Below are 27,092 nucleotides of genomic sequence, written 5' to 3'. Positions count from 1 at the left end.
CGTCAACTCGGAACTCGCCGAGCAGTTAGATCTGATGGAGCTCTCTTCCTTAAATGAGCTCTTGGATTGCATCACCGCCCTGGGAGTCGCTACAGACTATGATCAGATTGGGCCTAAACCCGATCTGAGAGAGATTAACTCTCCCCAGGTCACCCACCACGTTGCAGTGGTGGAGGAACAATGCGGCAAGCCTTCATCTATCTTAAGGACTAGTTATGTCCGGATTCCCGATCCCTCCAAGCCGGATACCCGCGGAAGGGAGGACGTCACTCAAGCCCTGAACCTAAAGTCAGGCAGTGGGCTAGATTCATTGGACAACTTCGAAGAACCCAAGCTTCCGAGTTCGGAAACTCCTTGGCCCCTGAGTCTCAGATTGGGCGAGGTTCTGGATTTAATTCCACTCGCCCACCCAAATATAAGCAATCTATCCCAAATTCGGCAAGAGCCCGCAGAAACAGTACACCATTACTGGGCTAGATTCCTCCTGGTCATGAACAGGATAAAGGACTGCCGCGAGGAGGATGCAATTTCATTCTTCTGCAATAATTGCATGGACAACGGAATCCTCAGCGCCATAAGTCACCGTGAAATTACACGCTTCACTGACTTGGCATCCATAGTACGAAAGTACTGTGTGATGGAAAGTGCCTGGAAAACCGAAATAAAATTTTGGGACAATCCGGCCCTGAATACAACCCCAGTCCGAAATAAAAGGATGCATTATCGCCAGGCACCTGGGTTAAAGACCAAAAAGCAAAAACCCTCTATAGGGCAGGGAACCGTACTGGAGTGATGGCTCAATGGACCCTGTAAAATTCATAGTATAGAGGGCGCCACACCAACCCATAGCCTTAGAGCATGTTGGATACTCCGGCAGGTGGCCAGAAGTGACGAAGAGCTTCTAACTCTAGAATTCACTGAGCACCAGCCCAGGGATACCAGTACGGTATTAACAGTCTTCGAGACTTTCGCATCAAATAATATGCGGAAACGAACACTCCACAGCCTTGCCGAAGTCTACCAAGTATCAACAATAAACCCATGGAGTGACACGGCTGTTACCTTTAATGCCAGTGACGAACCTAAATTCCGAACAGCCCGAGCACCAGCCGTATTGGTCCTCAGTCCAATAGTGGACGGCTTTCGCCATACCAAGGTATTCATGGACGGTGGCAGCGGATTGAACCTTATTTATGAGGAAACCCTTCGAAACATGGAAATAGACTAGAGCCGCATTGAGCGAAGCAGCACAACCTTTAGAGGAATAATCCCCAGTCGGGAAGCGTGCTGCACAGGAAAAATCACACTGGATGTGGTGTTCGGCACGCCGGATAATTACAGGTCCGAGGAGGTCACATTCCAAGTGGCCCCGTTCAGCAGCGGATACCACGCTCTATTAGGGCGAGAGACATTCACAATTTTTCAAGCTATACCCCATTACGGGTACATGAAGCTCAAAATGCCCGGACCCAACGGAATCATCACTCTTGCTAGTGACTCAGACATAGCACTCCGCACCGAAAATAAGACAGCCGCACTGGCCCTGGAGGCACTATCCAAAGCCCTAGCGGCCGAGGAACTGACTACGCTGCACTCCATGGTGAACAGAGACAACGTAATACTCGATAAAAGATCCAAGCCCACCTCCTTTAAACCGGCGGATGAAATAGTCAAATTCCAAGTCCATCCAACGAACCCTACAAAAACGGCCTCCATCGGGGCACAATTAAACCCTGATGTAGACGCTGCACTACGAGAATTCCTACGCGAAAATTGGGACATTTTTGCCTGGCACCCTTCAGACATGCCAGGAATCCCACGCCGGCTGGCCGAGTACAGCCTAAACATCCTAAAAGGATTCAAGCCAGTCAAACAGGCTCTCTGGCGTTTCTCTAAAACTAAGAAACAAGCCATGGGAGAGGAGCTAGCCAAACTACTGGAGGCCGGATTCATCAGAGATATAAAACATCCGGACTGGCTAGCAAACCTGGTGATGGTACCAAAGAAGGACAAATCCTGGCGCCTATGAGTCGATTTCAAAGACCTCAACAAGGCTTGCCCAAAGGATCCCTTCCCCCTCCCTCGCATCAATCAAATTATCGATGCTACCGCAGGACACGATTCATTGTGTTTCCTCGACGCATACTCCGACTACCATCAAATTAAGATGGCAGAGCCAGACCAAGCCGCAACGGCATTCATCACCCCATATGGCCCATTCTGCTTCAACACAATGCCCTTCGGGCTCAAAAATGCCAGCGCAACATATCAGCGCATGATTCAGACATGTCTGGCAAACCAGGTCGGCAAAACAGTGGAGGCATACGTAGATGACGTGGTCATCAAAACCAAGCATGTCGAAACTCTAGTAGACGACTTGAGGCTCACATACGATAACCTCCGAACATATGACATCAAGCTTAACCCAAAAAATACATTTTCGGCGTACCAGCCGGAAAGCTCTTGGGCTTCATTGTATCCGGTAGAGGAATTGAAGCAAACCCAGCCAAGATCCGAGCTTTGTCACAATTGGATATTCCAAATGACCTCAAACAAATACAAAAATTGACTGGATGTGTGGCGGCTCTAAGCCGCTTTATCTCCCGCTTGGGAGAAAAGGCATTACCCCTTTATCGCCTCCTCCGGCACACCGAACACTTCGAGTGGACGGATGCCGCCACGGCCGGACTTGAAGAAATAAAATCCATATTGGCAACAAACCCGATCCTGGCCGCGCCTAACATCGGCGAATCAATGTTATTATACATTGCGGCAACTTATCAAGTTGTAAGCGCAGTGCTCATCGTCGAACGAGAAACAGACAGACACAAATTCCCCCTTCAAAAACTAGTTTACTACGTGTCCACTCCCCTCACTCCATGCAAGTCACGGTACCCGCATTATCAAAAGATAGCGTACACGGTGTTTATGGCATCCCGAAAGCTGTGACACTACTTTCAAGAGTGTTCGATAACAGTAGCCTCCGAAGTATCTCTTAACGATATTATAAACAACCGCGACGCGACGGGCCGGATTGCCAAATGGGCCATTGAGCTCCTCCCATTCGACATAACCTATAAGCCACGGCGAGCTATTAAGTCACAAGTTTTGGCCAACTTCGTCGCCGAATGGACTAAAGCCGAACTCCCTAAAGAGTAAGACACATATTCCAACTGGATCATGCACTTCGACGGCTCCAAAATATTAGCTAGTTTGGGGGCTGGCATCGTTCTGACGTCCCCAACAGGAGATACAGTTCAATACGTACTCCAGATAATGTATACGGACTCCAAGAACGCAGCCAAATACGAGGCCTTCTACATGGTCTCCGGATGGCAGTCTCCATGGGCATCCAACGCCTAGAGGTGCGCGGGGGTTCGACCTCGCGATATCCCAAATAAATGGAGACTTTGATGCCAAGGATCCGAAAATGGCAGCTTATTGCAACACCGTCCTAAAAATGTCAGCTCGGTTCGAGGGGATAGAATTTCACCATATAGCCCAGGAAAACAATCAGGCAGCAGACGTCCTGGCACGCGTTGGCGCAAAGCGTGATGCAGTACCCCCCAACATTTTCTTGGAGAAGCTATTCAAGCCATCCGTATTATGGGAAGGGGAATCCAGAAATAACAGCCCGGACCCAACCGCACTGCCCGACACCGAACATTCTGACACAACGGGAGGCTCTGCCGACGAAGTAACATCCTCAGCCCACGTAATAATGGCAGTCATTGCCCCATGGACAGAACCATTCCTAGCCTACCTAACCAGGCAGGAACTTTCCGAGGACCAAAACGAGGCACGCTGCATAGTGCGGCGATCTAAAGCCTATAAAGTCCATGAGGGAGAGCTTTATAAGAAAAGCACCACCGAAGTCTTTCAAAGGTGTATCTCCAAAGAGGAAGGGCGGAATCTTCTGGCTGAAATTCATGCAGGACTCGACGGGTACCACGCTGCAGCCCGGGCCCTTGTAAGCAAGGCCTTCCATATAGGATTTTATTGGCCGACGGCCCGGGCAGATGCTCAGGACTTAGTCCAACGATGCGTTGGGTGCTAGCTCTTTGCTAACCAAAGCCACATGCCACCCACCGCCCTCCAAACTATACCCATCACCTGGCCCTTTGCGGTCTGGGGGCTTGACATGGTTGGACCCCTTAAAGGAGGAACCCACAAGCAAAAATACCTACTGGTCTTGGTGGATAAATTCACCAAATGGATAGAGGCCAAGCCCGTAAAGACGGCCGAATCCATACCGGTGATAGACTTCATATCAGGGGTCGTACACCGTTACGGCGTCCCCCACAGCATCATCACTGATAACGGCACGAACTTTATGGCCGACGAGGTCAAACTCTGGTGCAAAAACATGGGCATCAAGCTCAACTACGCTTCAGTCTATCACCCACAAAGTAACGGTCAAGTCGAGAGAGCAAATGGTCTAGTCATGAGCGGCATCAAACCCAGATTAGTGCGGTCCCTCAAGGAATCTAACACGCACTGGGTAGAGGAGCTCGACTCCGTACTTTGGGGGCTACGGACCACGCCGAATCGCACCATCGGATTCACACCATTCTTTATGGTATACGGTGCAGAGGCAGTTCTGCCCTGCGATATAATTCATGACTCACCTCGCGTGCGCATGAACAAAGAAAGAGAAGCCGAACTCGATCGGCAGGACAGTTTGGACGCTTTAGAGGAGGAGCGTGACGTGGAAAAAGCCCGTTCCGCATTCTATCAACAACATGCTCGAAGATATCAAAGCAGAGAAGTACATGCCAAAACTTACAATGTTGGCGAGTTAGTTCTATGCCTGCTGAACAAGAAAAAGGACAAACTCAAGCCCAAATGGGAAGGTCCCTTTATTATTGAGCAAGTCTTGACTGGTGGAGCGTACCGTCTGCGAGATGCACCAGATAACCGACTTGAGCCGAACCCATGGAACGCAGCCCGTCTCTGAAGATTCTACGCCTAGCGCCGGACTCTGTGTTTGTCTCCTTCCTCTGTCTATTTTTTACACATTATCTTTCTTATATTTCTCTCCTTCCCCCTCCCTTTCTCTTACAGCCTTTAAGGGCTCATTCGCGCCTTGTTCGCACACAATTGACGCGCTATCCGCGCTCATTATACCTGGGGGCTGCTTTTACAAAAGCTTGTTTATACGGGCCTCATGCCCAACACATGTGTCACACTTTTGCATGTACCTTTTATTCACCATTATATGCATCGATATGACTTATGTTTTGGCCAAGCAGGGTTGCCTGGCTCCTGTGCTTACCCCTACGTTCCCAATTTTTCGGCTAGGCGGTAAAGGGAGCACCTCTGTGATTGTTATTGCCGGGTTAGCCGGATGTGTACCTCAAACTGGGTGAAGCCGAAAGCTAGCGTTCTTAAGGGAATATTCGGTCGGTGAACTAAAGATGATTTCTCACTCATTTATTTATCCACCCCCAGATGCTTTTCTGCTTTTTTCCGCAGTCCGGACATGCACTTTAGAGCATGCCTCCCAGGGAAAGGAACCCCTAACAGAACTATTCCCCCTGGAAGATGTTTCTTACTAACATAACTAGTTGGGCACTTGTCCGTTCCAGCACTAATGACCCCTACGCATGGTCTCCACGCATGCCCTAGTTCTTACATAACCGAGAGGGTATTCGGACACACTCCGGACTATCAGGTCCCGAGGTTGAAGCAAAAAGGTCCGCCATGACAAACGATCTACAATCCGGCTAGAAGGCATTTTACATGTCATCTTAAATTACATAGTCAATTTGACTGGGTATATTCCTCTTCAATACCATCCAATAGGCTGTCTAGTTTACAGTCCTGTTGGGAATATTTGGCGGCCAACTCTACCTAGCCGTACACTAAGCTCACAAGGATCTCCTTCCCATCGGGCCCCGCAGGTCCAACCTCGGCCATGTGGTTTGGGTCAGCCTTCATGTACCGCGTCTTCACCATGGCCCAGGCCTCCCTAGCGCCTTGACGGCAGGCCGATATCTTCCATAATCGGAAGCACCGACGCGCTCCCTTCAGCTTCTCTGCAAGCTCTCCAAGGCCTTCGGGCATGGAGACGGATGGCCACAAGGCCTGGGCGACGCCTTGCATTACCTACCGAACTTGTTCGTGCTGTTGTGAGAAGGCCGACCTGTAGAACCGGGCATTTCCTCTGCAGGCCGACCTGTCAGCATACCTACAGACATAACTCTGTCAATCGACTTCCTCGCTGAACTCTTTTTCGAAGTTTGTTCAAGCACTTACTAAAAATGCCGCGTTGAAGCCGCCGATTCTCCTTCACGGAGTCTGACAGTTGGGCACGGACGTCCTTTAGTTCCTCGCCCAGCTGGGTGTTGGCATCTCGGAGATTATTCTTCTCCTGCCTCACCTTCGTAAGCACGCTCTCGCCGGCCTTTAACCGGCGCAAGAGTTGTTGCTTGTCCGGATCTACTCCGGCGCCATCTGCAATGTTATTGTCAGATTTGCACACACGCCGCACTTCACAACATACTTATCTTTTGAAGCATATATTACCAGAGGGGGTCTCCTTGGCCCCCCCTGCCGCGGCTAGTGCGGCCTCAAGTTGGGCTTTGCACTTTTCTAGCTCCTGGGACATTTGGGTATTCTTTTCTGTAAGATCCTACATAACAAATGATCCTTAAATCAGTTATTCTAACTGTTTCAAGTCTCGGGGGATACTGACATATATAACCATCAAATTTTCTCACCCATATGTCTTTTACATACTGCTCCGTGGCTCTAGCTAGACCATTTTGAGCAGCACGGAGGTACGCATTTCCCGTATTAAAGGCATCCAATGCCTCTTGGGAGAAACAAGCGTCATGAAGAACTGTCCGGCGACGCCTGTGGTTCATGGCACTCTCCACCTTCCGCATCCTCTGTCGGAGGAGCGTCCAGTGTGCGCCTCGTGTTTGCCTCCGCTTCCGGACCCAGCCTTGGAGCCTGGCTGGTGGAGGCGCGATTGGCAACCTCTCCAGATATAGTCCGGCGAGCGCTCTTTTTCCTGAAAAGAGCACGAGCGTTAGTATGCCTTGAGGGAATAAAAACCCGGGCATAAGATGGCACGCCATACCGTTGCACCGGCGTCTCAATCCGGACCGCACTTCTTTTCAGCCTGCTGGGCCTTCCTGCCCCTTGTTGGCTAGCCACCGCAGGCTCGGCCCTCCGCCTCAAGGACTCCCCCTGCAAAAACGCCATTGGTATACGGTGATAAAAAATAAGCACGGATGGATCATCTTAAAAGTACTGGGACTTCGGTCTCGGTTACTTGTGAGGCTGGAAGTAGTCCGGGATAATCGGCCGTTATGGCCACTAAGGCGTTGTCCTCGCTCAATTGATGAAACACCCCATCGATCAGCTCCACAGATAAGTCCGGGTCCTCTTGGGAGGCCGGGTCGAAGGACCGTTCCGGGTCCTCGGGTTGTGGGGGAGGGCTGTTTATCTCCTTTACAGCCTGGCATAGCCCCTGCGTTGAAATTTCTAGACTTAATACTCAACTATGGGAATATGAAATGGATGGGCGAGTGAAAGTGTTCGCTTACCCAGCCTGGAGGATTGTACATAGAAAATCCGCCCTGTGGGTTGACGCGGAGAAATTCCTCCTCTTCTCCCTTGTACAAAGCGGACAAGATCTTTGTTACAACATCAACCGATTCCAGCCCCTTACGGCTGCACCGGGTGGCGTCGTCCTCCCTGTTGAAGTCCCACATGGGGTGGCCTCTATACTGAAGCGGCTGCACCCCCCGCATAATGCATGTGGCCATGACCTCGATCATGGTCAGTCCGAAATGAGCTAACAACCTTATCCGGCTCATCAGGTAAAGGACATCCTTGTCATTTTCCTTCTGAGGGCTCCGTGGACGCCAGCTTAGGCGCTTCTTCAAAGGAGCATTATCGAACTCAGGGAGGCTGATCCGAACAGGGTCCGGCAGGGGGACATCTTCTATATAAAACCATTCTGAAGGCTAGACTTCGGACGCCTTCTTTGGGGTTCTGGATAGATATCCGGTCCCGGCGATGCGCCATAGGAGCGCAACATTCACCAGAAGCCGGACACTATTCAACAGGTATATGGAATTTGGAGAAGAACCCGCCTTGCAATGCCGAAGACAAATCTACGCGCCCGACTCATCGTCATTGAATCCTGGTTCGGGGGCTACTGAGGGAGTCCCGGATTAGGGGGTGTCCGGATAGCCGGACTATAACCTTTGGCTGGACTCTTGGACTATGAAGATACAAGATTGAAGACTTCGTCCCGTGTCCGGATGGGACTTTGCTTGGCGTGGAAGGCAAGCTTGGCGATACGGATATGTAGATCTCCTCCCATTGTAACCAACTCTGTGTAACCCTAGCCCTGTCCGGTGTCTATATAAACCAGAGGGTTTTAGTCCGTAGGACGAACAACAATCATACCATAGGCTAGCTTCTAGGGTTTAGCCTCTCTGATCTCGTGGTAGATCTACTCTTGTACTACCCATATCATCAATATTAATCAAGCAGGAGTAGGGTTTTACCTCCACCGAGAGGGCCCGAACCTGGGTAAAAACATCGTGTCCCCTGTCTCCTATGACCATCCGCCTAGACGCACAGTTCGGGACCCCCTACCCGAGATCCGCCGGTTTTGACACCGACAGTGACTTACTCACCTAGACGGAGGGAGTACTGTATCAGACGTTGGCAGTAACTCTAGTACCTATGGTTTGACCTCGGGACCCAGCCAGTCGGTCGAAAACACCCCACTAGCCACATAGCTTCATCATGCAAACGTGGCACGGAGGATAGATGTGGTTAGCTCCGTCTCGACCAGCCATAACGTCTCCTGTTCTAGGCGATTCTTCTATTTTCCAATATTTTTTTAGTTGTATTAACACCACGGCAAGCTAGTGCTGCTCTTCGTGTGTGCCCGTGCAAAGGTTAGACGATGGAGAGAAGAGAGATTGAGATTGCAGACCTGGGACCCACTAGTAAGTGAGACAACGGTCATGCACGTGTTGACGAGCACTCCCTCTACTCTACTCAACGTAATACTGTATAAAATCAAGTTATGGGACAAAGCCAACAACCGTTGTTGTTTCAGGCTATCGACTTACACTTTGTAGTCCAGGTTGCCAGTTCGAATCTCCTCTTTCAGATTTGTTAGTTTTAGGTCCAAATTTGATTAATGACAAATGGGACCCCCGTGTGTTGTTCTGATATTTCGGTGTAGGATGGTTTTTTGAACAAACACTTTGCGCGATTATACAAGTAACGACACGAGTTACACGTATTTTGAAAGTTTACGAACAAAAATGACAGTGTCATAGAATATCACATCCACCCCGCAGCTTAGATACTATGGTGATACGAGTTTTTACACCGTTGGAAGTGAGATCTAATGGCTTGGGAGTAGTCTTTGTAATTATGCACAATTTCTAAACTCTCCAAAGGTTTTTTTGCAAATAAAACATTCAGGCCTCGTGTGTGCCGCTGCATCTTCGATCCAACGGCTCCCCGTTGCTCATATTAGGTGCTCCCCGTAGCTTAATACCCGCTTCGGTGATATGAGCATCTAGGTCGTCTGATCAGTGATTAGATGGCACATGCGTAGTACTTGTACTTTTTGTGCATTTCCCAAACTCTATCAGCCGTATATTGCAAAAACATTCAAACCTCCTACTATGGGCCGGTAGATCTCAGTGAACTTGTATCACCATAGAATCTACGGTGCGGGAGCACCTCATATACTCCCGTGCGAGAAAACATAAGGTGCTATCGCAGCTTGGATGCTAAGGTGATACGAGCTTCGAGGTCATTTGATCTGAGATCCAATACATGGCATCTGAGCAGTCTTTGTGCTTGTAAGAAGTGGCCGAACTCTTTTGGGGCTTTTCTGCATTAAACCATTCGAACCACCGAGGAGGTGTTGGGTCACAAATCCAACGGCTCCGAAGAGCTTGTATCACCAAAGGATCTAAGGTGTGGTAGCACATGATATTCTTACATATAGGAGAATATGATGTCCTCCTTCATCTTAGATGCTACGGTGATACGAGCTTCGAGGTCGTTGGATATGGGATACAAGGGCATCTGAGTAGTTTTTGTACAAATTGTGTGAAATTCTCGAACTAATCAAGGTTTCCTGTTAAAATATTAAGACACATCATGTGAGCTGCTATATCTCAGATCTACAAGCTCCAAGCAACTCGTATCGGCATATAGCATCTAAGGTATGGGGGCACATTGTATTCTCCCAGGGAGGAGGGGTGGGGGTGCACAACCAATCGGTGGTTGGGAGGGTGGGGACAAATATAATCTAAACAACCCTAAACAAAGTTCCACAATTTTATCTAAGGTCGAGGGGTTGACCCCCGACAATCATAGCTCCGCCTAAACACAACATTTGCATGTACTATAGTACTAGACTTAATATTCATGTTTCAGTCTCATGTTCATTTTAAATATTGAACTGAGGACCATGCATGTCTTACATTTTACTCCCTTCGTTCCTATAAATATTAGTTTTTTTAGAGATTTCAAATGGACTGGCACATACGGATGTATATAGACATAGTTTAGAGTCTAGATTCACTCATTTTGCTCCGTATATAGTCACTTGTTGAACTCTCTAAAAGACTAATATTTAGGAATAGAAGGAGTTTCTTTGAATTCGTGTCATACATGCATGGTATGGAAAAATAGATGCACTATACTTATTGGATTATTGTTGTGTTCGTGCGTGTGTGTCTGTCTATGTGCGTGTGTGTGGTCATATGCTTGATATATACAAAGTTTTCTCACCTCCATATTGTTCATCTTTTAAATTTGAATTTGCATTGGAAAACTTAGTAGCGATACCATGAAATGTGAAATCCATGTTGAGATTACTATATCACAAACTCACACTAATTCAACAACTCGTCATAAATCAATTACCACGTTAAGATTAGTATTTGCAAGGAAAATACGGGTATTGTAATACACATAGATTCGTTCGGCAATTTAAAAGGTTCCTTTCGTATTCTCGAATGGTAGGACCCAACGGCGTACCAGCCAGACCTTGGCTCATGTTGATCCAAAAAAATAAAAAAATAAAAAAACCGGGCTCGTGTCCTTCGGTGGCGTGCGTGGTACGCACATTAGGCAACCCCAACCAGTCGAGCCTCAGCATTTCAAGTAGAAATATCTGGCGGCCAGAATTCCAGCCCTAGGAAATTCCCCTCATGTCCTCGGTCCATAATGATACCGATGAACAACGGAGGGATGCTTTAGTAACTAGACAACGTTACCTACCGTGCCGAGCATGGTTCAATTCCCTCGGTCGCCGCTCGTCAAGGTCACCCGTCAACTGCATTGCCTAGTACTACTACTACTACACCAGGATGAACACAAAATTGAGCCCGTTTGTTCGTGCCTAGTACTTGAGTTAATATATCAGGCAATGCACTAGTACGGAAGGATTATCCTTTTACTCTACATATATAACTTGTTTAAAGTCTAACTAAGCAAAATGTTTGACCCAATCCTTTCTTAAGAAATAAAACAGGACAAATATACGGCTTGAAAATTTATTGCATGATGCAGGTTATGATATTGTTTCGAATCCTGGATCTTAAATTTTAGAAAATCCAAAAGTGAGCATGAATTCTTGAAACTGAGCATGGTCACATGATTGGCACAAATATTACTTCGTAAGTTTTTTCTTCAATTTGAGACAAACTGCTTATGACAAGTTGCACAAATGAAGAGCCAAGGTATTTTGGAACAAAGACCTGTCATGTTAAGGCGAACGCTTTCACTATTGAAACCTTGGGCGTTTCATGCCGCCACGAGTCCCCGCTTCTCATCGGCAGGTGCCGTCCGAGCAAGCGTGTGATGAGTCGACGGGAGGCGTGCGAGCAGACCGCTGCGCCGGCTGACCGGGAGGCGTGTGAGCAGACCGCTGTGCAGGCTCACCGGGAGGCGAGCCCTTTAACCAGGCTCCGCCGCCCACCTTCGTCCCAACTGCTCCCACTTTTAATGTCGCCGGTGCCGCAGTTTAAAATCAACCCCGCACTACCCGATATCGCTACAATCTTCTCTCTTCCTCTCCGATTCTCCTGTCATCTACCTCCAACGAGCCTGACCTAAATGTACGCCATGTCGCATCACGATGGTCCGCCCTTAGTGTTCCAGTTTCCTGAGGAAGACACCCAGCCGGAGTCTCAAGAACATAAGGCGCTTTGGGACGAGCTCGATCTGGCCTTGCAGGAAGACGCCGCGCCTGTCCCCGCACCCGTTCTGGCTCTTGTCGCCCCGACTGCGCTAGCGCCCATCCCCGTGGCATTGATGGGCTGGGAGCCGCAAATTGTCGCCGAGCTTGATCCCACGGGGTTCCACGAGGTCCCCGCCGACTTTCACGCGCCCATGCACCTGCCAGCGCATGCGCCAGCGCGTGCACTAACACGCACGCCCGTGCCGGTAACCGTGCACCTGCCTGCGCGTGCACTGACGTGCACGCCCGTGCTGGTGCCCGTGCACACGAATGTCTCTGCCGCGCCGTTGACAGCGCCTGTCCCCGCGCGGGTACCAGTGCCCTCCTCAGCGGCATGGATGGCCGTCGTCGACCGCTTCCTTGCACCAACGCTAGTCGCCTCCTCCCGCCTGTTGACTCCCTCCGAAGTCCAGAACATTTTGGCCTTCCTTGAAGCTAGGCCAACATCCAAGAGTACACCAACAACGGCGCAAGACGCCGCCGTCGCCGTCGGCAGTGGCCCGCCGACACACAGAGCACGGCAGAGGAGCCGCTTCCCACTGCAAGACGCCCCCGCGGCCACCGCGTAATCTAAATTTGCCATGAAAAACGTTCGGATTGCCATGCTTAAAATCCGAACGTTTATCATTTCCATTTATTTTATATCGATCATCGTATAATTTAAAGTCGGAGTCAGACTGAACGAAATCTATTGTTTGATCGATTGAATGTTCTGCTAGATATCACGCCCAATATGCGACCCTATCCAAAAGGAACTCGAAGGTCCCACCAAGGATAGACCCGCATATTGAAACGCTTTTGCAAGGTGGATATCATTACATCAACATTACATAATAGATGGGGATACATACATCAGGCATACAATGCCACAAAAATACATCATCACAATACATAAGAGCATCATCCGACTACGGATGAAACACAAACAGAAACTCAAACGACATCCACCCTGCTAGCCCAGGCTGCCGACGTAGAACCTATCCTTGATCGAAGAAGAAGCAGAAGAAGAACTCCAACACAAGCAAACATCGCTCTCGCGTCATGATCATCGCAAAACCTATACCTGCAACTATTGTTGTAGTAATCTGTGAGCCACGAGGACTCAGCAATCCCATTACCATGGGTATCAAGACTAGCAAAGCTTAAAGGGAAAGGAAGGGGTAAAGTGGTGAGGCTGCAGCAGCGACTAAGCATATATGGTGGCTAACATACGCAAATATGAGCGAGAAGAGAGCAAGCGGAACGGTCGTGAAGCTAGCAATGATCAAGAAGTGATCCTGAACTCCTACTTACGTCAAACATAACCCAGAAACCGTGTTCACTTCCCGGACTCCGCCGAGAAGAGACCATCACGGCTACACACGCGGTTGATGTGTTTTAATTCGGATCTGGTGTCAAGTTATCTACAACCGGACTTTAACAAATTCCCATCTGCCTATAACCGCAGGCACGGCTTTCGAAAGATTATACCCTGCAGGGGTGTCCCAACTTAGCCCATGACAAGCTCTCGCGATCAACGAAGGAATAGACCTTCTCCCAGGAAGACCCGATCAGACTCGGAATCCCGGTTTACAAGACATTTTGACAATGGTAAAACAAGACCAGCAAGACCGCCCGATGCGCCGACAATCCCGATAGGAGCTGCACATATCTCGTTCTCAGGGCAACACCGAATGAACACTACGTACAACTAAAACCAACCCTCAAGTTTCCCCGAGGTGGCGCTGCAAGTGGCTCTGGTTCGGACCAACACTTAGACAAGCACTGGCCCGGGGGGGGGGCTATAATAAAGATGACCCTCGAGAGATCGACTCCCAAGGGAAAAGTAGGTGGTGGTGAGGCAAATGGTAAAACCAAGGTTGGGCCTTGCTGGAGGAGTTTTATTCAAAGCGAACTGTCAAGGGGGTCCCATAAATCACCCGATCATGTAAGGAACGCAAAATCCAGGAACATAACACCGGTATGACAGAAACTAGGGGCGGCAAGAGTGGAACAAAACACCAGGCAAAAGGCCGAGTCTTCCACCCTTTACCAAGTACATAGATGCATTAATAATATAAGAGATATTGTGATATCCCAACCAAAATCCTGTCCACCATGGAGAAATCTTCAACTTCACCTGCAACTAGCAACGCTATAAGAGGGGCTGAGAAAAAGCGGTAACATAGCCAAATAGTGGTTTGCATAGGAAAGGTGCCAAAGGTTAGAGGCCGACATGGCAATTTGGGATGGCTTGATAAACAGGTAATGCAGCATAGCGATAGAACAAAGCAACTAGCATAGCAATGATAGTAGTGAGATCCAGGGTAGCGGTCATCTTGCCTAAAATCCCGCAAGGAAGAAGAACGAGTCAATGAAGAAGACGAACGGATGAAGCCGAACCAAGCGTAGAAGAACGAATCCTCACGATCGCAACGAAACAGGAACTATCGAAAAGAAGCACACAACATAGTAAACACACCACACATGAACAAGACATGATGCACATGATGCATGACAGGTCTACATGAAGCTACTCATGGCAAGAGATGATGCAAACAAGAGCAACACATCAAGGCAAGTTTAAATGAGGCTGGGAACAACATATAACAATTCCGGTAAGTCCTCATATGCATATTTCGAAGTTGGTACAGATCTGAATAAATCTTATGTTCAAGTTGTTAAACAGCAAGTTAAGATGCACAAAGATGATCTACACGAGATTCTAGTCAAGTTACATATAAAGTTCATTTAATTTGGAGCTACGGCCTAGAAGATATGAGCAAAACAAGTTAAACATGGCATTGATGCAAAATGCATTCAAACATCAAGCAAACATCTCAAAACAAGGATGCAACATGATAATATGAAGCTACATGCAATTCTAAGCAAGTTTCATATAGAGCACACTCAAAACGGAGCAACGGTTCAACACATACACTCTATACAAGTTATAGCAACAATCTGTCCAAAACAGCAACTAGGCATATTGCAAGCACCAAAACAATATGCTACAGCACCACAACATAATAACAAAAGGCATGTGCATGATGCACAGGTAAAGCATTACAAAACATGAACACTGAGCTATCTCTAGAAATCACTAGAACATGCTCAAACACACATGGTAAGATTGCAAATGATAACAATTCAGGCTTTGCAGAAAATAACATCACGATGCAATGTTTAGAGCTATCAAACAACATGTTACAGGAACTTGTAATGGCAAACAAAGCCATGGAATGAATCTACTAATTGCATAGATCAAAAGTCCCTTACTGACCATAAGCCAAAAAGGATCAGAAAATATGATGGCACCCACGTAAACATGGCAAGTTATATTACAGATTCATACATGGCAGGAACAGAATTATGAAGGCATGTAAATGAGCTTGTGCAACTCACTACAGAGCAATACATGGCATGGCAAGTCAACCAACAGTAAGAAGGCATGTTTCTGAAGTTAAGCATGGCAAGATCAAGTTCATAGGGTGCATGGATCACTAGGAAAACACATGGCAACAACTGAACTTAATGTTAACAGGCTGACAGCAACATTATGAAGCAACTTTAGAGCAAGATTACAACAAGCTACAGCAACCTATAAATGCAACCAGGGGCGTGGATGGATATAGGACGACATGTAGAACAAAACATGCTTATAGAACATCTCCAGATTATGCATAGAATGATTAGTAGCAACATGTTTATATAGCATCACGAAATAACAGATTCAGCCTAGCAAAACAGCAACATCATGTACCCTACTTAACAAGCTCGATTCACTCACCACAAGTCATTGCATGACAATATAAGCATAGCATCATCAAGAAGACATATTTATGTAACAATCCAAGGCAAGAACAAGTTCATAGCATGCAAGGATCAACTATAGCAACCTTGGTAAAATTGAATAACATGTAAACAATCTGCCAGGAAACATTTTGATGCAAAAGTAGAGCACGAAAATGACATGCTAGACTACTCCATAATTGCAACAAAGGGCATGAATGTATAGACAAAAACCAATGTTTCAAAACACCCTTACTGAAGTATCTTAAAATATGCATGGATCTCTCTGTAGCATCAAATTTACATGGCATCAAAATAACAGCAGAACAGGGACTAAAATCAGCAACATCACGATGCCTAGTTTGCATGCTTGTGCTAGTCACCACATTGATCACAAAAATACATGGTAAGCACCTCTTTAAAGAAGACATGGCATATTTCAAATTACATGTAGACATCAACCTCATAGGATGCACACATCAATCATGGCAAAAATGACAAAAGAGCTCGTTCTAATAACAGGCAGCAGAAAACATTATGAAGCACTCTTACAATGATGATTCAGGGATCAATATGATCTCAAATGAATATGATGCAATGGAGTGAAATGATGTACTCGTTGAGGCGAACAATTTGACATATTGCACGCACGAAACGGAGCTACGGATGCAGAGATACGGCATGATGAACATGGCATGAAAATACACAGATTCGGGGACTTGGCAGTTTTCAGGAAAAAAACAGGTGAGCGTCAAATTACTAAGCAGCGCTCTGGGCGGGTTTTAGGTGGGTTCACCCATGGGCTGCAGGCCCGGGTCGGTGGAGAAAAGCGGTCGGGTCCGACGAGGCCGGCGGGTTGGGCCTTGGAGGCCGGCGGCTGGGCTGCAGCTGGGCCATGGCCCACGCGGAGGGGAGGCCGGTCGTCGTCCTTCCCAGGGACGAGGCCGGCGGCGCAAGAAGGCAGGGAACCGGCGGGAGGGCGCCAGATCCGGTGCGGGGAAGGCGGATCCGGGCACGGGAGGTCCACTCCCGGTGGCGACGGGGTCTGGCAGGCGGGGAAAGGCCGGCGGCGAGGGGCTCCTGCAGGAGAGAGAGAGAGGGAGCTCGGGATGAGAGAGAGAGAGCAAGGGAAACACGAGGTGGCGCGGGGAAGGCGTGACCTGAGGACGGCGGCGGCGGCGGAGCAGTCCGGCGAGGGAGTAGGCAGCGGGCGGCGGGGCCGGAGGGCGCGGAGGAGGTGACGGGCCTGCGGGGCGGCGGGGCGGACATGTCCGGCGTCGCCTGGACGTGTCCGGCGGCGCAGAGGAGGTGGATCTAGGGTTTGGGGGGATTAGACCGCGAATTTCGGGGGGATGGGCATATTTATAGGTAGAGGGAGCTAGGAGAGTCCAAATGAGGAGCGGTTTTCGCCCACACGATCGTGATCGAACGACCGATGGCATGGAGGGGAGTTTTCTGGGTTTTGGGCCACTTTGGAAGGGGTGTTGGGCTGCAAAGAGAAAGGGGGGGTTTCGGGCTATGCGGTTAACCGTTGGAGTACCAAACGACCTCCAAATGGCACGAAACTTGACAGGCGGTCTACCGGTGCTATACCAAGGCCACTTGGCAGGCCTCGGGCCATTCCGAGAAAGTTTAACACCCACTCACAACGAGAGACGAAAGGGAAACGCCGGAGGGCATAGGAGCGCCGGATTGCAAAACGGACAACGGGGAAAAGGCTCGGATGCATGAGATGAACACGTATGCAAAATGAAATGCACATGAAGACATGATAAAATGAAACACACAAGAAAATGACATGGCAACGACGGTGAATAACTGAAGGACACCTGGCGCATCGGATCCGGGGCGTTACAACACTCCTCCACTAACAAGAGATCTCGTCCCGAGATCTTAGGACCGAGACGGGAGAGAAAAGGGATGAGGTGAAACGAGAACTCAAGAGAAGAAGCAAAGAATCGAGAGCATTCGAGAAGAAGAGAAGAACGAAGAGAATGACGAGAATCAAAAGCTCACTGAATCAGATAGACTATGAAACCACTCCAGTTAAAACGAGATAAGAAACGAATAAGGCTGAAAGAATTTAGGCAGAACTCTGACTGAACATGGAATGAATAGAACAAGAACTTCACAAGATGGGATGGCACTTGACGAGATGACCAACCCAATGCCTCCCGAAGAATTGAAAGAATTGAATGAAAAGAACTTGGAAGGAAGGATTGAATGAAGTTGTTGAGAAAATCAACAACGAAAGAATAAGCTTGTTGTGGACTTATGGAAAACATCTCAGAAATTATGAGGTGATAACCGACCACAAACGGAAATGATTGGATAGCTGAAAAGAACGAAGAAATGCAAAACTCCACTTCAAAAGAAATACGGATAATTAATTGCACTTCGAAAATCAAGGAGGAAAGATTCTTGAGCTCCTTCGATAAGAATCTTGATGAACACTTGAGGAATGAATTAAATCATGAAGAACCACCATGAAGGACTCCGGTGACAAAAGGATGATGAGATAGAATGAAGGACGAAAGAATAAGATGAGCCTTGCGATGATTTAGATGGAGATTCCGACGAAATGGCTGAGGAAATTTGAATTCCAGAAATGAAAAGATGAAAAACACTTGGAACTAGAATTTATTCATGAAGAACAAACTCCAAAGGAAGGGATTAATCAACTTGAGGAAATAAGAATAAGATTTATTGTATGCTTATCCTTCATCAAATAAATTAATGACATGGATTTTGCATATTACTTATTCTTCTTGAAAAGGATTGAGAAGTGACATATCACAAAACTTGAGAGATTCTTCATGAACCATCGGTAGGATTGGAAAGAACGAATGAATTAAAATGACAATCGAAGAAAAGAATCTTGAACGAACCACCGTTAGAATTCGAAAATGACTGACGAAAGAGGATGAATCACCGGGAAGAATTGGAAGAACAAATATGCTTGAGGGAATTTAGATGCAAAAGAACAAAGAGATCATGAGCTGATTAAAGAACACTTGAACGAAGCACCGGGATAAATGGATAACGGTAGCTGAAATGTGAGGGTGAAGAATTCTTCTGGAACGATGGCCTCCAGTGAAAAGAAGCAGAAAAACAACTCCTGACATCCTCCGGATGGATTAGAAAGAATATCTGACAAACTGAAATAATTCGAGAGCATGATATGAAGCTAGAACCACGAAACTTCGAGAGAACGGACAAGATTTAAGATGAACTCTTCTTCGGTCTTCAAATGACGACGAGAAACATCACCAAAATTACTGAGATTCTCCGGGAGAATGAAAAGCAGAGAGGTTGAGCCAACCATGAAAAGAATTTGAATGATTTCTTGGAGAAGGCATATGACTGATGGAATCCATTCTTACGTCACACTTGAAAAGAATTGAGAATAACTCCGGGGGAATTAGAAGAGTTAGGTAAGATCCTGGAAAAAGTCCTGTGGGTTAGAGCCCACTGAAGAGATAACACCGTTGGAAAGGGATGTCGAACAGATAGATGGTGCACCGGAACAATTGAAATATTTGAATGAGGTGACAACCTCGAATTAATTCAAACACAGACGAATCTTCTGAGATGACTTGAACACTCTGGAAGGATAAACTGGCGAGAGGCAAACGAGCAAGGAGAACACTTGAGCCGAGGGAAAGAATATGATCAACCCGAAAAACTTGAATTGAATCCACTGGAAAAGAGATGAAGAATGTCAAACGAAAGAGAATACACCGGTTGAAACAATTGACGAAAGACTAAAGAGGCTCCACACGAATGAGATAGATGGTCGAGAGAGAGTCAGACTCCGGGAAGAAAAGGGTGGGAGGGCGGGAAAAACAAATGCAACTTGGAAGGGGGAACCGACGAATATCTTGAAGAGAAAACACCGGTTGAAATCATTGAGGAAAGAAAGCAAAGGCTTCGCACGAGCAGGATGGATACTCGAATACGGACTCCGGATTAAAGAAGAAAAGGGAGGGCGGGTGGGAAAGAAAACAACTGAGGATTGAACTCAAAGATGAAAAGGCTCGAGTCGACTTGACGAGAAATGCACCGGATCAAAAGAGCTGAGAACCAACGATCGGAAAACCAACTGCGTGATCCTAAAGAAAATTTGAAAGGGGAAGACGAGTAATTCAAAACACCTACGTCAAGATTCCTTACCAGAGCGATGAAGTGACTGAGGAGTAAAAAGAATTCCTACTCTCCGATATAACTAGACTCCGAAAATAGTTTTCTTCTAGACTCAACAACGGCCAAACTACACGATCAATCAAGGGGGCTCCTAGGGTCGGTCGAGGCTCTGCTACCAACTTATCACGCCCAATATGCGACCCTATCCAAAAGGAACTCAAAGGTCCCACCAAGGATAGACCCGCATATTGAAACGCTTTTGCAAGGTGGATATCATTACATCAACATTACATAATAGATGGGGATACATACATCAGGCATACAATGCCACAAAAATACATCATCACAATACATAAGAGCATCATCCGACTACGGATGAAACACAAACAAAAACTCAAATGACATCCACCCTGCTAGCCCAGGCTGCCGACCTGGAACCTATCCCTGATCGAAGAAGAAGCAGAAGAAGAACTCCAACACAAGCAAATATCGCTCTCGCGTCATGATCATCGCAAAACCTGTACCTGCAACTGTTGTTGTAGTAATCTGTGAGCCAGGAGGACTCAGCAATCCCATTACCATGGGTATCAAGACTATCAAAGCTTAAAGGGAAAGGAAGGGGTAAAGTGGTGAGGCTGCAGCAGCGACTAAGCATATATGGTGGCTAACATACGTAAATAAGAGCGAGAAGAGAGCAAGCGGAATGATCGTGAAGCTAGCTATGATCAAGAAGTGATCCTGAACTCCTACTTACATCAAACATAACCCAGAAACCGTGTTCACTTCCCGGACTCCGCCGAGAAGAGACCATCACGGCTACACATGCGGTTGATGCGTTTTAATTTGGATCTGGTGTCAAGTTATCTACAACCGGACATTAACAAATTCCCATCTGCCTATAATCGCAGGCACGTCTTTCGAAAGATTATACCCTGCAGGGGTGTCCCAACTTATCCCATGACAAGCTCTTGCGATCAACGAAGGAATAGACCTTCTCCCAGGAAGACCCGATCAGACTCGGAATCCCGGTTTACAAGATATTTCGACAATGGTAAAACAAGACCAGCAAGACCGCCCGATGCGCCGACAATCCCGATAGGAGCTACACATATCTCGTTCTCAGGGCAACACCGGATGAACACTATGTACAACTCAAACCAACCCTCAAGTTTCCCCGAGGTGGCGCTGCAAGTGGCTCTGGTTCGGACCAACACTTAGACAAGCACTGGCCCGGGGGGGGGGCTATAATAAAGATGACCCTCAATAGAGCGACTCCCAAGGGAAAAGTAGGTGATGGTGAGGCAAATGGTAAAACCAAGGTTGGGCCTTGCTGGAGGAGTTTTATTCAAAGCGAACTGTCAAGGGGGTCCCATAAATCACCCGACCGCATAAGGAACGCAAAATCCGGGAACATAACACCGGTATGACGGAAACTAGGGGAGGCAAGAGTGGAACAAAACACCAGGCAAAAGGCCGAGTCTTCCACCCTTTACCAAGTATATAGATGCATTAATAATATAAGAGATATTGTGATATCCCAACCAAAATCCTGTCCACCATGGAGAAATCTTCAACTTCACCTGCAACTAGCAACGCTATAAGAGGGGCTGAGCAAAAGCGGTAACATAGCCAAACAACGGTTTGCATAGGAAAGGTGTCAAAGGTTAGAGGCTAACATGGCAATTTGGGATGGCTTGATAAACAGGTAATAGGTAAAACAACATAGCGATAGAACGAAGCAACTAGCATAGCAATGATAGTAGTGAGATCCAGGGTAGTGGTCATCTTGCCTGAAATCCCGCAAGGAAGAAGAACGAGTCCATGAAGAAGACGAACGGATGAAGCCGAACCAAGCGTAGACGAACGAATCCTCACGATCGCAACGAAACAGGAACTATCGAAAAGAAGCACACAACATAGTAAAGACATCACACATGAAAAAGACTTGATGCACATGATGCACGACAGGTCTACATGAAGCTACTCATGGCAAGAGATGATGCAAACAAGAGCAACACATCAAGGCAAGATTAAATGAGGCCGGGAACAACATATAACAATTCCGGTAAGTCCTCATATGCATATTTCGAAGTTGGTCCAGATCTGAATAAATCTTATGTTCAAGTTGTTAAACAGCAAGTTAAGATGCACAAAGATGATCTACACGAGATTCTAGTCAAGTTACATATAAAGTTCATTTAATTCGGAGCTACGGCCTAGAAGATATGAGCAAAACAAGTTAAACATGGAATTGATGCAAAATGCATTCAAACATCAAGCAAACATCTCAAAACAAGGATGCAACATGATAATATGAAGCTACATGCAATTCTAAGCAAGTTTCATATAGAGCACACTCAAAACGGAGCAACGGTTCAACACATACACTCTATACAAGTTATTGCAACAACCTGTCCAAAACAGCAACTAGGCATATTGCAAGCACCAAAACAATATGCTATAGCACCACAACATAATAACAAAAGAATTGTGCATGATGTACAGGTAAAGCATTACAAAACATGAACTCTGAGCTATCTCTAGAAATCACTAGAACATGCTCAAACACACATGGTAAGATTGCAAATGATAACAATTCAGGCTTTGCAGAAAATAACATCACGATGCAATGTTTAGAGCTATCAAACAACATGTTACAAGAACTTATAATGGCAAACAAAAGCATGGCATGAATCTACTAATTTCATAGATCAAAAGTCCCTTACTGACCATAAGCCAAAAATGATCAGAAAATATGATGGCACCCACGTAAACGTGGCAAGTTATATTACAGATTCATACATGGCAGGAACAGAATTATGAAGGCATGTAAATGAGTTTGTGCAACTCACTACAGAGAAATACATGGCATGGCCAGGCAACCAACAGTAAGAAGGCATGTTTTTGAAGTTAAGCATCGCAGGATCAAGTTCATAGGGTGCATGGATCACTAGGAATACACATGGCAACAACTGAACTTAATGTTAACAGGCTGACAGCAACATTATGAAGCAACTTTAGAGCAAGATTACAACAAGCTACAGCAACCTATAAATGCAACCAGGGGCATGGATGGATAGAGGATGACATGTAGATCAAAACATGTTTATATAACATCTCCAGATTATGCATAGAATGATTAGTAGCAACATGTTTATATAGCATCACGAAATAACAGATTCAGCCTAGCAAAACAGCAACATCATGTACCCTACTTAACAAGCTCGATTCACCCACCACAATTCATTGCATGACAATATAAGCATAGCATCATCAAGAAGACATGTATTTGTAACAATCCAAGGCAAGAACACGTTCATAGCATGCAAGGATCAACTCTAGCAACCTTGGTAAAATTGAATAACATGTAAACAATCTGCCAGGAAACATTTTGAAGCAAAAGTAGAGCACGAAAATGACATGCTAGACTACTCCATAATTGCAACAAAGGGCATGAGTGTATAGACAAAAACCAATTGTTCAAAACACCCTTACTGAAGTATCTTCAAATATGCATGGATCTCTCTGTAGCATCAAGTTTACATGGCATCAAAATAACAGCAGAACAGGGACTAAAATCAGCAACATCACGATGCCTAGTTTGCATGCTTGTGCTAGTCACCACATTGATCACAAAAATACAAAGTAAGAACCTCTGTAAAGAAGACATGTCATAGTTCAAAACACATGTAGACATCAACCTCATAGGATGCACACATCAATCATGGCAAAAATGACAAAAGAGCTCGTTCTGATAATAGGCAGCAGAAAACATTATGAAGCACTCTTACAACAATGATTCAGGCATCAATATGATCTCAAATGAATATGATGCAATGAAATGAAATGATGTACTCGTTGAGACGAACAATTTGACATATTACACGCACGAAACAGAGCTACGGATGCAGAGATACGACATGATGAACTTGGCATGAAAATACAGTGATTCGGGGACTCAGCAGTTTTCAGGAAAACAAACAGATGAGCGTCAAATTACTAAGCAGTGCTCTCGGCGGGTTTTAGGTGGGCTCACCCATGGGCTGCAGGCCCGGGTCGGTGGAGAAAAGCGGTCGGGTCCGACGAGGCCGGCGGGTTGGGCCTTGAAGGCCGGCGGCTGGGCTGCAGCTGGGCCATGGCCCACGCGGAGGGGAGGCCGGTTGTCATCCTTCCCAGGGACGAGGCCGGCGGCGCTGCGTCCTCCGGCGGCGCAAGAAGGCAGGGAACCGGCCGGAGGGCACCAGATCCGGTGCGGGGAAGGCAGATCCGGGCACGGGAGGTCCACTCCCGGCGGCGACGGGGTCTGGCAGGCGGGGAAAGGCCGGTGGCGAGGGGCTCCTGCAGGAGAGAGAGAGGGAGCTCGAGATGAGAGAGAGAGCAAGGGAAACGCGAGGTGGCGCGGGGACGGCGTGAACTGAGGACGGTGGTGGCGGCAGAGCAGTCCGGCGAGGGAGTAGGCAGCGGGCGGCGGGGCCGGAGGGCGCGGAGTAGGCGACGGGCCTACGGGGCGGCGGCACGGACATGTCCGGCATCGCCTGGACGTGTCCGGTGGCGCAGAGGAGGTGGATCTAGGGTTTGGGGCGATTAGACCGTGAATTTCGAGGGGATGGGCATATTTATAGGTAGAGGGAGCTAGGAGAGTCCAAATGAGGAGCGGTTTTCGCCCACACAATCGTGATCGAACTACCGAGGGCATGGAGGGGAGTTTGCTGGGTTTTGGGCCACTTTGGAAGGGGTGTTGGGCTGCATAGAGAAAGGGGGGGTTTTGGGCTACGCGGTTAACCGTTGGAGTACCAAACGACCTCCAAATGGCACGAAACTTGACAGGCGGTCTACCGGTGCTATACCAATGCCACTTGGCAAGCCTCGGGCCATTCCGAGAAAGTTTAACACCCACTCACAACGAGAGACGAAAGGGGAACGCTGGAGGGCATAGGAGCACCGGGTTGCAAAACGGACAACGGGGAAAAGGCTCGGATGCATGAGACGAACACGTATGCAAAATGAAATGCACATGAAGACATGATAAAATGCAACACACAAGAAAATGACATGGCAACGACGGCGAATAACTGAAGGACACTTGGCGCATCGGATCCGGGGCGTTACACTAGAGTCGTATCAAATTAAATATAAAACATCATCAAGCCACATGTATTCCTTGTCATCCAACGACCTAGACTGCTTCAATGTCGAGCGCTGAATATACTTCCTAATTAACGTGCATTGCACGTACACACTGACTAGTTCTGCTAGTACGTGAAACTGGTGCCGTGACTTGTGAACGCGTCCAGATATGGTCAACGGCAATATCGTCCGCGAGTTCTTCGTGTTTGCCCGTGCGTCTAAACGCAGAAGGGGAGGAGAGAGAGAGAGCACACATGGAACCCACCAGTAAGTGAAGGCGAATAGTACTAAAAATAATATTACATGTTATCCATTAAATAGGCTGTGGTAATATAAAAAAATTATGTGAACAAAGGGGGGTACAACAAACATTGTTGTTCCACGTATGTTGCCTATTGACGTGCAGCTTGAAGGCCCGGTCGCATGTTCGATCCTCGTCCTTTATTTTTTAATTTGTATATGGGTCCAAATTTTGTTCATGACATGTGGGGCCCTCTGTGTGTAGTTTGTAGCACTTTAATTTGTGGGTCGAAATTTGTTCCATTCCAAGTGGACTATCGGTGTGTAGCTTTGTAGCTTATTTATAATAATTAAAGAGAACAACATAGTTTTTTGCTATAATACCATGGTGCGGTGTTGAAGGCGAGAAAGGACGTGTGAGAGAGCGATGACCGAACCAGAGGGAAATCAACTAGGGGAGTTGCGGGGGTTGCAACAGTGTTTGGAGTAGTTGTGGGCCGAATGCTACGAAAATATAATCTAAACCGACTGGAATAAATGCCTACACAAATTAATCCAAGGTTGGAGTGCCCCTTGCAATGTAAATAGCTCCGGCTTTGCGACGGATGGAGAGATAGTAGCTTCAATGCGTGGAAGATACGGTGTGAGAAAGCGAGGTCAATCGAGAGACATACAGATAGAGAGACAAAGTGAGTGTGGTCCTACATTCATGGAACAGATATATATGCACTGGAGAGATATTGTTCGATTGGGCTTTTGGCAAGGGTGAGGGATGTAAGATAGAGCTTGAGAGATGATCCAGTCATAGACGTGTAGATATATTTTTGTGCGTGGCAGGAAGCAAGGTCAATCGATCAGATAGGGTCGTCGTGCGATCGAACTAGTGAGACGGGTTGGTGATAGTGACCTAGATAGACAATGTGCGTGAGAGAGTATACAATGTGAATAGGCCGAATTGGGCTCAAACATGGTGATATATCGTTTTTGTCCGAGAAAGAGCGAGGTCAATCGAGACATACATACACACACACACACACACACACACACAGAGATTGAGTGAGCATGGCCCGCCATGAGGTCGAAAGAGTGGCGGCGGCTTGGATAGACTGACCTAGATAGACAATATGCGTGAGAGAGTATAGAGTGTGTTGATTGAGGCCCGAACAGGGAGATATACCATTTGTGTGTGAAAGAAAATGAGGTTAAACGAGACTCGGATAAAGAGAGAAAGATTGAGCGAGAGTGGCCTGCCGTGCGGAAGAAAGAGTGAGACAGTCTCGAGGGACTGACCTAGATATACAAAGTGTGTGCATGCGCACAAGAGGTTGGGGGGGCTAGATAGGCAATGCATGTATTTAGCGCGAGAGGGTGAGAGGGAGAGGGAGAGGGAGAGAGAGAGAGAGAGAGCTCAACATGGGGTGCAATGGCGGGTGTGTGAGGTAAATACATTTCGTAACAGTGTGGAAAAAGGGGTTGTGTAGTTGAGAGACTTAGAGATCGAAACATGGAGAGAAAGAATGAATGTGTGTTGGAAGCCGATAGCTTCCTAAGGTGGTTAGGAGAGGAA

Source organism: Triticum aestivum, chromosome 2B, assembly GCF_018294505.1.
Source record: "Triticum aestivum cultivar Chinese Spring chromosome 2B, IWGSC CS RefSeq v2.1, whole genome shotgun sequence".
NCBI lineage: Eukaryota > Viridiplantae > Streptophyta > Magnoliopsida > Poales > Poaceae > Triticum > Triticum aestivum.
This window is presented reverse-complemented; position numbering follows the sequence as displayed.